Genomic DNA, 16,116 nt, shown 5'->3' with positions numbered 1-16,116 from the left:
TATCTTTTACCGACTTTATAAATATCATTACGCATAATGAATGACAGAGTATGCCATTAAAAGTTCTTGTTAACGTTGCAAAAAACTGAAATAAATTAAAATACGTGGAAATTTTTTGGCATATCAGGAGCATATGAGGTATCTCTAATGAAAAAATAAGAGAATTGCAGAAATCTCGGAAATAGCAAGGATTAAGAGCAATAAGTTGATTTTTATCGGGGTTATAAGTAAACAGAAATGCAGGGGCAATTAAAGAAAACAATGGAGTCAGGAGACTGAAAAAGGAGAACTTGCAAAGAAACCGCCGACAGCTTCGACTCGACAAACGAGGAGAAAAAGGAAGGAACCTCCACCACAAGTGACCACAAGCACCGCAAAGGGACGGCATCTTAGCGCTAATTTAGTTTCGCTTTTGTTTTCTTCCCTCCGCACGTTCAAACCCGCGCACTCCTCTGAAACTCTCACCAGTGTCCTCTTCACCTATCTTCATCGATTGCCTAGAGCTTCCCTTCCCTGCACTCATTCTGTTTCCCAGTTTCTTTTACGTCGAGAATAGGGGAAGAAATAACAGAATAATTTGATTATCACAATTCCGAGGTACCATTATTATAATATTCTACGATTTAAGATTTATATGGAGTATATTGCAGATCAACCCGGCCTGTCTCCCCTGCCAACTTGGATTAATTTATTTCTGCCTTCCCCGTAAACAGCACATGACTGCCTTTACAACGGGTTCCAAAATTAAAAAGGACAAACAACTTTAACAATTTTTTGCCGAACGGATGGATATGGGAATTCGTTTTTCCCCAGAACCATAAAGGACCTCAATAAACGCAAGTCCCAACATCGTTAGAGCACTTAATTTCTATGTGTAAACGACTGGTGTCCTAACACCGCCTGCCACACGCCTTTTAGTGGCTTGCGGGGTATTATGCAGATGTAGATGTAGACAAGGCAAATATCCATGCCCTGGATTGGGACCACCTATCCAGGCGGGATTCAAACCCACGAGCCAATGTTTGGAAAGCGAGTACTTTACCCCATAGCCACTGAGGCCGGCAAAATACATCCTTCTTTAATTCACAATAAGATCCAATCCCATTCAGTCTGTCTATAAATCCTATTCTCTTCCTTACTCTCTCTCTCTTTCACCAAAATTTCTTTCTTTAAAAACGGTTTCCATCACCCCTTAATGCTCAGTACACTCTCCATAAAAACCTCCTGTCTCAAAATTTTTCTTTTTCTTTGGCACACGGCAGAAAGAATTATATTTCAAGCTTTCGTGCTTAAGTCTAATATGGAGGTAGAGTATTACCATCGCCCACTCAACAACAACAAGAGGTGAGGAAGGTGACCATGGAAAAGATGTTTCTTCTTCTTCATTGCATGAAATTCTTACAGCAATATGATGGAAAGTGATACTAATGATAAGCATCCAATAATAACTCAAAGTTACCTAATGATGCAAAATTTCCATTGGGTTATCAATAATTATGTCTGCAAAAATATTTGGCCAGCTATTTCAAATTTCTTTTGCTATGTTGTTGAAATTTTATTTCAGCCAACCGTGCGGCGGGGCGCGGTCGCTGAACATCTACAAACTACCTCGCAATCCGCCTCGATAGGAGTGTGGCGGGGGGTGTTAGTTCACGAGCCGTTGACATATAAAAAGGAAATGCTGCGACAAAGTCCCACCTTGCTTTCATTTATGTCCTTTATTATTCGGAGAAAAAAACGTATTTGGCAGATGACGACAAGGCAAGGAATCTTCTAGGCTCATGCTGCTGTGAATTTACTAAAGTTATTGTCACCTCCGGCTCATCCGTATCCCGCAAAGTTTTACCTGCCTCAATAGATAAGAACGTCCATTCAATGGTTTCCGGCTCAACTTTGTGAAAGTTTAAGCTCATAATTGACGAAACGACTTCGTTTTCTTCCACGGACTTATTCTCGGTACAACATGTTTCAACCTCAAGAGGGCATTTTCAAGTGCAAGTACAAGTTTTTACTTGAAAATGACTTCTTGAGGTTGAAACATGTTGTACCAACATAATAAATCCGAGTAAGAAAATGAAATCGTATTTTCGTTTGTTATAAGAACGTCCATGTTCCACACAGTGCCCAAAGCTACATTGACCGCGACTGTCGTTATTCCGCAAATTACCCCTAACCCAAATTTTGTGACCGCAAGCATCGAAACTTCGCGTATTGCTGCTCTACCAACGGCAATCGGTAGTCTCTCGGCTCGTAAGTAGGCATATGTTTATTGTAAATATACGCAGAAAAAATCTTTCTTTTTCTTGAATAAAAAGTAGTAGCTGTTCGAGGCATATAATAGTCATAATCGACCAACCCAAAAACTAAGATTAAATTAAACTTTTAAGTTTCAAATTAAGCTTTTAATCAGTAGAACAGCAGTACTAAAACACCGCAATTCCGCACAATGTAGTACACCTACCATATATTGCACCTGGCAGGATTATCCCACGCACAGCCCCCACACCCGCTCAGAACAATTAGCTACAGCAATTTGCGGAATACAGACGCCAGGATTAGTGGGCCTTTTTCCGATCCATTTTGACGGTCATAAAATGTGCGGAATACGGATGTGACCGTGACTTCTGCCCTTATCTTATCCTCCACTTTTCCCATCTCTTTCCTCGACCCTGCCTGTCGTCGCAGTATCTCCGTCATTTGTTTCCTGCCGCACTAAAGGAGCTCATCCCCAGCATCCAAATCTCTTACGGCAAGATTCCGCTCTTCCCCTCCCTTCCCCCTTACCCTTCGAACCTTTAAAACTCCCGCATTCTGCCGCCCCACTCCCAAAACCTCCCCCATGTAATAAAGTGCAGTAGTCGCTCCCTCTAAGAACGTTCACCTTCCTCCCGCTGTCCATCGCAACATCTGTTGCGGCTGCTGAAAAACAAAAACATCCGGAATAATGATGAGAAGGAATAGCGGACGGGAGGATTTCACGACGGCATAGCAGGAGATAATTGGTTTTAAAGATAATCATTCTCTCACTTAGGGCTACAGCCTGATGATTAGATAAATTCTTCACGGGTCTTACACTGGGTTAAATTCTTTAAAACATCCGCATTCATGATCATCTTTTCTATCCCTGAGGACTTCAGATAAGTTATCTTTAACGAAACTACGGCAACAATGAAGATATTAACCCGATACAAAGCTAGCGAAGATATTATCTATCCCATCCGTCGGGAATTACTGAAACCTTAGGTACATGACGTGATTGTTAGTTATTTTTTGACGGGGATATAACTAATCCTTCTCGATTACGTGTGAATTCAACAAATACATGGCAGGTGGGTTTCAGGGCTAGTGTGTTGGACTTCCCATCCATAATTCCGGGTTCAATTTCCGGTGGTAGAAGAGATTTTTCCGGAATCCATCCGATTCGTGCATGAGAACACTTCAAGTGCGGTACTCTGTTCCTCGAATGGGACGTTAAAACGTTGTCCACTTGGCGCATTTTGTAACGAGAAGGCAAATGCCGACGCCGGGTTTCTCTCCGACCCTCCACTCCAATGATTTCTCAGTGGCTGGGGTTAGGATATGGAATAGTGTCGCGGACTTATTAAAAAAATAATACACACCCTGACGACGTTTGAAAGCAGATTGCTCAATTAAATGTCACCGGAAGAAAAAAAAATACTGATTCATTTGTTTATCACCTAGGTTTTTCTTTGTTTTTTATATTATTTTGTGAATGACATCTACCTAACTATTTTTTTTAAAGTGTATTTACTTGAGTCTTTTTAGCAAATTTTCACCTTTCACCTTATAAACTTGCATTCAATCTTTAATTTAAATTTGAAGTTGAATGAATAATAGTTTAAACTCTTGCTGCTTATGCACCTACTAATAAAATTCACATGGTAAATGAGGATTGCCTTCGAGAAAATAATCACTAAATACATGAACTTATACCGTTTTATAATTTTATCCACTTTGATAAGCCGATATGCCAACAAGTTATCTATTGCTGATATTTCCAATAATTCAAACGCAAAAAAAGTAACTGAGGCTTCCAGAGCTAAATCAATAGCCCTTCATAGAAGAGGTACGGTTTATATGTTACACTTAACTATCTCACATAAATTTTATTTATTAAATGGCTATTCAAATCAGCTATTAAGCAAAATCGTTTACTTCATATGCGTCACAGAGAACAATTAAGGACCATTAATCATCGGAAAAAATGTTTTCCTCCAGCGTTCAGCATTCTTTTAATAACTTACGCCTATCCAGAGCTAGTTTCAGCCGGAGCACTGAGGAGAAGCAATATTCCGACCCGCTCGACTACGTATCCAACCACTTTCATTGACGAGCTCTCTACGCGTTAGTTTGCCTCAAGAGAAATTGAAAACACTCTGAGCAAACTGATGTTGATCAAAAGCCACTATGGAGGACCCTTGATCATAAGGCTCACTCGTCTCTTTTGATTAATTCTAATGGCCTAATAGTTACCAGCTGATGATTCATAGTTTCCCCAGAAGATTCAACAGCATTTATGTGATGGAAATGAAGAGAGTAAAAATGTATGCTTGGGAGGAAATGAACATGAGACAATTTTTTTGCTCACCCTTACGTGCTCGTGGTTTCTTTGGAGAACTCAAATCATACGATTGTCTCATACTCTTGCTTATTTTGACAACATCTAACCTGCTCTACGAGCAGGTAGGTAGTACAAAAAAGCATGGCTATCTTCTCAATAATATGTAAATTTGAAAATATATGGTAGCTGTACCCCACGATTTTATTGCGTTTCTGAGAATGGAGAACCTATGAAAAAGTAGTTTTTGAATCAAAAACTTTGTGGTTAATCCACCTGATTCCGATCAATAACCACAAGGAATAATACATACTTAATTTACATGTTGGAAATAAAAGTATAATACTTTGTAAGGCGACCCGGGTTTCGTAACGCATTTACATCTTAAGGTTCTATGGTAGTTCTACGAAAACTGGGTCATGCCGATTTAAATATATAAGTGAACCTTACAAAGTTTTAGTCTTTTATTTCCAATATGGAGAGGTTTCACAGAGTCAAGCCTAAAGTTAACAGTTACATTCATTTAAACAATTTTTTAAAGCATGCCATGGAAGAATTCCAGCCAAGCAGGCCGGTAACGATTTATTTTATGAAAAAAGCATGTTTCCAAATTTTCTTTTCTATTCATTTTTCTTTCATTATCTATCTATTGATGTATTTTTCTATCACTATATATAAAAATATATCTATAGATAGATAATTTTAAAATATGTAATGTAATATAAATGACGTTAAGAAATAAAATTAACTGCTTTCTTTTCAGCAATGATCATCACACCTTGCAGTTGCAGTAAGTGTAATGGCGAGCATCTTTCATCGCATGTCATCAGTGAGATCTATATTGCACAATCGGCACAAATGGAAACTATAAAATGGTGTACATTCTCTCAGCCGATGGATGAAAGTTGTCAGTTTTTTATCACTATTCTACCAGTTACGGAGTATTTGAGAACCACTATGGCTGTCTCGTCACCCATCTCAGACTGCCCTTGCTTTCATTTTGTCTAAGAATCCTATTCTTTTCCTACCCCTCCATCTACAATCAGGCATTTTCCTCATAACCCTTTTTAACATCCCCTGCCCGCTCATTACTCCCTCAATCCAAACCCTCTGTCTTTGTTTACATTTTTACGTATTCCCTGCTACTGTCGCATGCTTTCACCATTTCTACTGGGTTTCAAGAGCGGAATAGAACTATTAGAAGTAGAAGAAACAATTGTATAAATTAGCTTTAAAAACCAGCCTGGTAAATATGGCATCATATCCAGTGACGTCATGGCAAAATTAGCAGTGCCGGAACGCACTTTCCTTAACTTTTTTAGAAGTGAAATGTTACTCTGTCTGTTTCTTTTATTGAAATTTGTTATTAAATTTCATTGCAACATTTTTTGTTTTGTTTATGAATGCATATATTAGAAAATTGAGGGAGCAAAATTAATTTAAGTGTTCCTTGACTTTTGTGCCTAAAATATTTGCTGCTATTAAAGTGCTCAAACTGCTAAGGTTGGTTTTCGTGGAGAATTGCGGATACCTTTTTTCGAATTCGCTTCCATATTGAACTTCCCTCTTCGATTCGAAATTTTGCTTTTTCCTTTTCATTCTGTTGAAAAAACAATTCTCCCTCCACCCCTACCTCGCTTACCCCTCTTACCGCTTAGCCTTCATCTCTCAAACACTTTTTAAAATCCCCTCCACGCTAAGTACCTACTCGCTCCATCCAAAAATTCTCCTTCTCCACACCCACATCAGGAACGCCTCCTGTCTTCTCTCGTCTTCCTTCCTAAGCGTCCTACTTCGGGAACCGTAAATTACTACACTCGAAATCAAATTCTTCACTTGTCTTTTCTTCAAATTCTTAAATGGTAATCTTCTCATCAACTCTTACCTATTCATGAACGCCTCTTTTCTGACGTAAATCTCTTCCTGACATCTGTGCTGCTGTGTCCGTTTTTCTCTAGCATGATGTCCAAACAGTTGAACTGATTCACCTGCTCAAGTTTATGACTACCTAACTTTATATTCAGCCTCACACACATAAATCGCGGCGATGCTTTACGCCACCGAATAACCTTCGTATTCTAATGATGAATCCTCATGCCATATTCAGTGCACTTTCTCTCTAACACATACAGCGGTGCCTGCAACCCTTCCGCCGGTGCTGCCAAAGTATGATGAAGATAAAATGGATCGACCGAGTAAGTAATGAGAAAGTGCTAAGAAGAGTGGGAGAAAAGAGAATTCTAAAAACCTTTAGGAGATGATGGGAAAACTTAGTTGGCCACATTATGAAGCAGGGTGACTTGATAAAAACAACCGTAGAGGGACAGGGAGAAGGGAAGAGGGGCAAGGGACGGCCTTGAATGAGGTGCATGGGACATTTCATTAAGGATGTCATAGAGAATAAATACGTCATTATGGAGAGGATTTCAGATAGAAGAGCGAAATGAAGAGCTGCATCAGACAAATATTATTAATGTTGGCTTTTGATGATAATAATCAATAATAAGTAATATAATCGACGCGTCGTCGCCTCTAACTTGTACAACCCTTACCTTACACTAAGGTCAGCAATTTAAGCGCTTCATGTCAAGGGTAATGTTACGAAGACGGGAATTTGAGAGCTATATACGGCAACGATTTTTCCACCAGAATAGATAGCGCCTTGAGATTTTTTCCTGTAGTCTATATCTTCCAAATTCACATTCGCTATTTCATTCTTCGCCTCAGGAATAGCCTATCGCCGCCAGGAATGCAGCACATCTTAGTCTTTCTCTCACTTGAGGCGCTATTCTTGCAACTTCACCTTTATTGAGTGCTCTTATGCGCCTTTTAAGCGAGGCTTTAAGGAGACGATCGCTCCAGAATTCTCTCGGCGCTGGAGGGAGACGGCGATCAAGTTGCCCCTTCGCTCGAGGTATTCGAGAACGCGTGGAAGACGATGAAAGCCCGATTAACCTTTTAAGATGTGTATCCCTCGGAGACCGTTAAGCGGATAATATTCACGCACGGACGATCAAATTGAGAAAAGTTTTCCCTTTCGTCAAAATTGTGTTTTGATTCCACATTCCTGGATCATTACAGGCACGCTCAAATATCCAAATGTGAGCTTGGAATAGGCACTTGATCATTTTTTTTCACTCTCAGATTCAGCATAACTTGATGGCATCTGTTTCACTTTGATTTTAAAGAGTTTTCAGAAGCTTTTTTTATGCTGATATTATGGTTTAAATTTTATGTTAGGTATGGACGATAGGTAGGTACATAGGTATAAATTGACCATTGGCGCATGAAACCAGTGAAGTGAGATTGATCGAGGTGCACCAAGAGCTTGGAATTGACGATATTTTTTTAAACAAATGCTTCTGTGAGAAAATATGACTCACCGTATCGTTAAGGTTTATAATATTTATTTTTTGTTTTATTTATCTATGTTTATCATGAGCAAAAATATGGAACAAGGAAAAATCCATCGTATTGGCTATACTTCTGTCTTCGACTTTCCATTCTTTCAGATGAAATTAGTCTCGTTTCAAAACCTGTTTATACACCGAAACACGCTTAAGTTTAGAATCAAGGGTAAAAAATTCCGAAATTAAAGTAATATCAGAATAATATCACATTAATTCAGATATTTTTTCTAATTTTTACTTCATTCCACGAGACTTAATATAAATGCTCATGTCTGTTTGCATTAATGGCACCTGTGCAATTATTTCACAGCGCTCTGAAGTAAATTTAAAAGCCAAATAAGAAGCATATTAGATAATATTTGAAATAGTTATGCTCTTTGGGGAGATACTTGGTATGAGGTGGCAGCTGAATATCCGATTGAAATGGTACGCCGTGAGGACGGGAATCCCAAACCAAAGCCACTCGCGAGGTAAACTGAATGGGGACTAATTTCCATTCCTAACTTCCTCTCCACGGCACCTCGTTACGGTCAGCATTGAACTTGATTCACACGCTCTCCCACCTCTCTGTGTTTGTAGGATGGAATGGGGTTTCAAGACTAAGATTCCACCTGCATAAGAAACATTGAAAAACTATTTACAAAAATGTGGAGTAACTTAGTGAAAACTAGTGTGTTAACATTAATGATTACTTTCCAGGATGCTTTATCACAAAAAAGCTACACTATCCTAATTCATTTCAAGTCCATCGCTACGACAATAGTTGTATAGTGAAGGAATGCTACCATTCTAGTTGGTAAATCGTGTAAATTTATTTATTATGGTAAACTAGTATAAATATTATGACTTTAAGGAAAGGTATTCAGTAGATTTGATCGCACTTACCTCTCAATATTTCCAAAAAGGTGTGAAATATTACAAAAATTCATTACTGACTAATACTAATTATCTAATTCCCTGGTGCAGGTGACTTCCGTAACTAAGTAAACCCAGTCATACTTTTGAGCTCGCAATCTATGTCTGATCGATTATTACAAATAATAACTGGTAAATTAGACAAAATTAAATTCTCGTAACAGAAACTAACACCAAGTAGAGATTTTCAAATGTAAAATACAGGTAGAGAAAACAAAAGACTGCCGAGCCAGAGTAGAGAATTGAAAGTATCTAGGCTAGCCAAGAATCAACAATTGCGACTCAGGTAGTGAGCAGAAGTCGTCGTCCACCAAAAAATTAATCAATCAACCTGGAGAACAATCATCAATTTGGAGAGTATTTACCCGTACCTAAAGCCACTGATTAAATAAAGATAGGCACTCTACTTTCTGGTAATTTAAAATTTCAGAAATAACTCACCCAGTGGGTATTTACCCGCTTTAATTCATTAATTATTTTACAGTTGGGATATCCCGCATAATTACTTTTTTTTTAATGCCCCTAACAGATTATATAAGGACAGAAACTCTACTCTCTGGAAATTTAAAAATTCATAAATAATCAACGCAGTGGGTATTTACCCGGCCCCCTTCAGAAGTCACCCCCTTGTTTCCGCACCAGGTTGTTTCGCAACAAAGGACACAGATGGAATGCGGGCAACGGGTTGAGCCGCAATAACGCATCCATATTGTCTGGCCTTTCCGCTGAACTCCCTGACCACCCCTTTCTCAAAGACCCGCGGCCTCTCTTCCGCCATACCCCATCCCCTTATCTCTCTATACTCCCCCCCCCCAACCCCTTGACATTCCGCGCCTGTATCTCCAGGAATCCTCAACGTTCCTCCCGTGGACTGACTGAGAGGGAGAGAGAGAGAGCCAGCCACATGGCATCCCCCACTCCCGCGCCGGCAAAACCTCTTCAGCGGCCAAGTTCATTGTCCATTTGGGGTCAAGACCACGGGGAGAGGGGAAGCAAAGTGGACGTAATGCAAGGGGAGGGGTGGGGGAGGAGGGGGTGATGAGGAATGTGGAGGGAGGGGGTTGTTGTTCTGGTGGTGCAGAGAGGGGAGGAGATACGATGAGGAAGTGAGGGATGTAGGGGGAGACGGAAGTTGATGCAAGCGCGTAAAGAGACACAAGAGCACGGTGATGATTCGCAAGAAAATAAAACACCACACCGCCCTCGGAAAATGAGGAAGCAATGAGGAAATGCTAAGAAGGAAGGGAGATAAGAGAACTCTTCCAAAAACCTCAAGGAGGAGAGAGGAATCGAAGAGAAGGCTGTGAGTGTCAATATCCACGGAGAGAGAATAAATATGGGGAGGACAAAGCAGTCATAGCCGATAGAGAGAGAATGATTTGAAGAAGGCTTTGAGAAATATGGAGAAAACAGTGGCTAGATATCAGCTGAAAATCAACAAGAAAAAAGGACTACAGCAAAAGAGAAGAGGCTAGGATAAACATTAAACCAGGAAAACAATTGCTTGAATGAGTTGTTTTGCCTTGGAAGCTGAATCACCAACGATGGACGAAGCAATGAAGAAAGTCAGTAGAATAGCACAGACAAAAATCTTTCTATGAAAAGAAGAATCTGCATGAATAATGATTATTAAATGGATCGATCGAGTAAGTATTGATGAAGTGCTAAGAATGAGTTACACAGGACAGGTTATAAAGTATGTAAAAGAGAAGAAATACTATGAAAAGGCTTGCGGTTAGGGGAGGGGAATGGAGAGCTGCGTTAAACAATTCCTAGTATTGTTGACTAATGATGATGAATTCAATTTAACTATGCTTATCTTTAACCTTTATAAAGAAGAGGCTCTTAACAAATCCAAGGAGGAAATAGACACAGGCATAATAACACATGTTGAAAGAATAATCATGATAAGATATACTGACGACATTGCTGTCCTTGCTGAAAGTCAAGAAGACCTCCAGGGCATTCTAAATAAAATGGAAACTGTTATGAAATAATAGTATATCATGAAAATAAATCAATAAAAACAAAAATACTGGTGTTTCATTAAGATGAAGCAATCGACGTGCAGATAAATATTTAAAGATAAAAACTTTATCAAGTGAACGACTTCCCCTATCGATGGAGTAAGATCACGAGATGTGGAAGAAATAAGGTAGAAATAAAAATCAGAATCGCGTAGGAAAAAGCGGTATTAAAGAAAAAGATTAATATTTGAACGTACAGGTGTAACAGCCTTGAAATTAGGGAATGATTTCTTGAAGCTTACGTACAAAATGTGACATAATATGGCTGAGAAACATGGACACAGGGTCAAGAGGATAAGAAGAGACTGGGTTAACTCGAGCTATGGAGATGGTGTTATATATGAATGCTAAATAATAAGGGAACAAACCGATTACCAGATGAAGAGATATTGAATCAAATGAAATAGGAAAGAAGCATATTGAAATCGGTCGTAAATAGAAGAGTCCAACTTATGTAATTATGCATAGGGGGATCCTATTGAAAATCCTAGAGGGACGTGTCATTGGAAAAAGGCCCAGAGGAAGACCACGGCTCCGGTTTATAGAACAAATAATGAAGGATTTTGGATGCAAAAGCTATGAGAAAATTAAGAGGAAGGCGAAGAGAAAAGAAGAATGGTGAGTGCCAGCCATTCAAGCTGCCTCCAACCAATCTTAGGATTGAATACCAGAGGAAGGAGGAGAGGTTAATAATAGTCACTCCGGACCGGGAATCGAACCACAGATTTTTGGTTAAGACAAAATTTCATATTACTTATCCGCGTTTGTTGTTTACGAGTGACAACCGTTTAAAAAGACATCCCGCCTTAGTCTTCGGGTTGAAGATGAGAAGCCTGGATTATTTGCAGCATTACATGGTACTAGCCGTCCTTCCCTTGTGCGCTGATTGGTCAGCATTCTCTTCCACACGTTGCTGATTGGGCTTGATTATGTTACGGATCTTGTGGATGTCCAAGGCTTACCTGATCTGCCTTGGAAGGCCGATTCCCTAATCTAGCCGCGGAAGCCTTCGTCAACATTTAAAAAAATCCTTTTGGGAAATCCAAACCTCCGTGGATCGATTACAGTGGATTTTTTTCCATGCCAATTAATTTGAAGGAAAAATTTTCTTTCAATGCACTTCAATCGTTTCCAGTTATACACGAGATATAAATATTAAATCTTCACCTCTAAAAACTGTGACTCAGCACGTAGGTTGGTCTGCATAGATGAGGGTAGTTGATAGTTTTTACGCTGCCAGAAGCAAGTGAATTTCACAGCGACAGGATGAGGGATACAGTTCACTTCATTCTTGGGGCCATTTGTCTCGCCCTAAGGGATTTTTATCAGTACGTTAATAGGTTTCACCGGTTTTGAATACGGATATTGATCCAATAATACATATGTTATATCCCTCCAATTAGCCTTCTCCGGTATATTTGGGGCATAAGTAATAGAATTACTCACATCAAATCGACAAATCACTGATTAAACAAGGTTGTTTGGTTCGAATAAGTGAATGTAGACTTCACCCCGAACTAACTGCCATTTCACTCGGTGCACGTAATTGCGCAGGTTAGAACTACATTTCTTTCACAATCTGGCGTGCAAGCATGCTCTCTTTTTCAATTCGCCGATTTGCACAGCGCGATTTGGACTGCGCCTACGTACATACGTCAGATTGAGCAATTACGTGCGCCGTGTAAAACGGCCTTAATTCACCGGCGTTTGAATTTCACGCATTCTTAGTTCTTTAGTGGGTTGGTAATTACTTCCCCTGGACCACCTCACCCTTCGAGAATTACTTGGTATGGAGGTTTCCGAAGGCATAAACCAGGATTTTAATCAGGGACTCTTCGTTCAGACTTCCAGCTTTATACTCACAGGGCGAATACGCTCTCCCACGTCTAATCATAAATCTGAAATTCCCAGACTCGTTCAGACTTTGTAGTCTTTCACATTATCCCATGCAAATACATACTACCCTACTAAGCATTTCAATAAGCTTACAATTAGGGGGTGGCAGGACTCCAGCTAAAATATTCAGGTGCGACTTAATAGAGAAAACTTTACCCTTACTTGAACTTCATATTAATCGTCATGGAAAAATCCTCTCGACCAGGAATAGAACTAGGGATGAGTCGATTCCACTTTTTTCGATTCCGATTCCAATTCCGATTCCTTCAAATCGATTCCCGATTCTCGATTCCGATTCCATCGATTCTTATTCCTTCTAACAGGTGGTATTTTAATTTATCTGCAGCATTGCTGTCATTAAAATTTAAGAATTGAATGGAATGAAATAACTAGGGATGGACGGATCCAGGATTTTTGGAGCCAGATCTTTCGAATCGGATATTTTCGAATCCAATTGCATTTTCAAATTCCTGCCATTAAACAAAGTCATTGTTCAAGTTTATTCTGGGTACATACAATCAATGGAATGCTTTTTAGATTTTCATATACATTTTAATATTTTTATAAATTAAAAATTATTTTATGGGCTTTCAAGTTGTTTTTTAAAAACATCTTTACATACTCAGGGCCTAAACTGTTACGCTTGGGTTTGGAAATGAAAATAGGAAAAATCTTAGGATGAACCACTGACCAGTGGCGTAGCGAGAGGACCCCCCAAAATATAAAAGCACAATTACTTTCCTTCTTCAAAGGAAACAAAATATTTAAAAATCATGAATTTACGAAAATGAAAAAAATGAATCATTGAAAAATGAAGTTTTTTTCAATTATGAAGGGTGTTAAAATTAGTTTGAAACCCTCTCCTTTGTACCCTGTTGTTTAAAAATTTTCCCCCCTGGTTTTCGACCCCCCCCTTAACAAAATTCCTGGCTATCGCCCTACCATCGACTGAATTCAAATTTTCCGCACGCACGTTTCCCCCGAATTTTACTGTCTCAACGCAGTAAACGACAAAAGCGACGGCGTACTCGAAGAGAGAATCGGAACCCTTTCCATCCTGATGGGGCGTTGCATTCACTGAAGCTATTATTTAAAATTTCGGTCCAGATCCGATGTCTTCCGCGACTTTGGATCCGATGTATCCGATGAAGGGCAATATCCACGGATATTTGTATCCGAGGTATCCGACCATCCCTAAAAATAGCAATAGCCACGGTGGCTACATTCTCGTTTGGCCGAGGTGGCTAAACAATAATGTAGCGTTCATTGCGTCCATACATACCAGAGCAGCCTGGCGGGTGCGCGGTGGCGGCCGAACGCAAACTGTCGAGTCCGGCCGGAGGCCGCGGCGGCTTATGCCAAGCAAGTATCAACTTTCTCAAGGGTTGCATTGATGAAACGGGGATATACAAACGCGAATGTGTCTAATTTTTTTATTATTGACGCAGACGCGTGTTAGTCTAAAAAAGGTACATATATAAAGAAAACCGTTCTCAGCGCGTATTTATAAGAAACTTTTTTTCACAGGAAAACTCTCTCTCTGCACGTTTTTATTATCATCAGACTTTAAATATCATCCGAGAATAAAAGAATATATTTCAATCTATTATACTTTAAAATTGGAGGTCCAGATGAATTCTCCGAATGTGATTCATAATCGCATAATCGCTCTGAGAGTTGCTCATGAACATGCGCCATTTCAGGGTTTGTCACTCTTGCCGATATTTTCATGTTTCCGAGGCCTCTTAGGCATGTTCGTTGAAGCACCCGCGTGCCGAGCGTATCCTCCGCGCGGGCAAGGCTGACACCGCGGCCGCTTAGGTGTGTGGCAGCCTTTATGTCCCAAGCTTATCGTCTATGCTCAAAACATTTATCTTTCTGGAATCGATGGAATCGGAATCGACTTTAGGCGATCGATTCTCGATTCCGATTCCTTGCCCGAGAATCGGTGGAATCGAGAATCGACATTTGGAATCGACTCATCCCTAAATAGAACCACGGAGCTTTGCCACGGAGTTTTGCAACACTTTCCAGAAAGGCAGAGCTAAAGGTCTTTGGTTCGATTCCCAGTCCAGGGTAATCATTTAACATGGCAATTAATGTGAATTTCACCGTCGCCTACGCGGAAGAATTGAAATACACCAGCCACGCTTGATCATTGTTCGTGGGTGGCTGCGTAATTTCAGCAATTCACCAGGAAAGCGTGAAATCTTACTAACCGTAAATGTGTTTGAGTGGTAGAATAAATATTATAATATATTACATTACATTTCATTATATTATATCATATTATATTACACCATATCATATCATATTAAATTATGTCATAACATATTATATCATATTATACCATATTATATTATATCATATTATATTGTTTTACACTGACGAAAATACATAAAGACGAATGTAAAATAAGAGCGTATAAAATTATGGCTCATCGGAATGATTGCACGCAATATAAAACTAAAAAATAGCGTACAACCAAAAGATAAAACATATTCTTAAAATGCCATTCATTTCTACTGAGGACCGACCAATCAGCGAAGATAAATCCTTGCCACCATATATAACCTCTATTATTCCGCTGCTCATCCTTTTCAGAGGGCATGCGCGCGAGGATGAAAAGTGGTTGGCTGTCACATTCCGCTGATAAAGCGACGCCTAAAGAGCGTTAACACAACCTGCAGTCGAGACCGGGGATGTTGGTCTCCTTAGCGACCACATCGAGGGAGTGAAACAAAAAGACAGCGAAAAAAGGGGGCCCTTCCCTGTCCCTTGGGAAATAGAGACATGCCCGAGACTCTCTCTCGCGTCGTGAAGGGCCTGGGAAATGGTCGGCGAAAAGGAGCCCTCGACTCTCTCCACGACATGTACTACTACCGTCACAGCAATGGTGTGAAGCTTGAGGAGTTTTGTGAGAAAAAAATCTCTCGCAGCAGGCTGGATCGCGAAAAAGTTGGCCAAAACTAAAAATAATGCCCCAATCAACATGATATTCGGGTGAAGGGCGCTTTTGGGTCCCTGTTTACGAATCTCAGAATCTCGAAAAATATCAAATTTATCCATGAACAAAATGGCGGATGAAAAATAGCACAATCTTAAAAGTTTAAAAGTAGTTCGTTTTTCATTTAAGGCATTCTTTATTTATTTAGACACTGGGATCTCTGTGCTTTTACCTACCATTATTTAACTAGTAAGGAAACTTTGAGAACTTAAAAGTATATTTATTCCAGCGTTTTAACAAAACTAGGCGATTGTTTCGGCATCATTCTTATAAACGTAAAAC

This window comes from Ischnura elegans, chromosome 5 (genome assembly GCF_921293095.1).
Source record: "Ischnura elegans chromosome 5, ioIscEleg1.1, whole genome shotgun sequence".
NCBI classification, from domain to species: domain Eukaryota; kingdom Metazoa; phylum Arthropoda; class Insecta; order Odonata; family Coenagrionidae; genus Ischnura; species Ischnura elegans.
Note: the sequence above shows the minus strand (reverse complement) of the source record.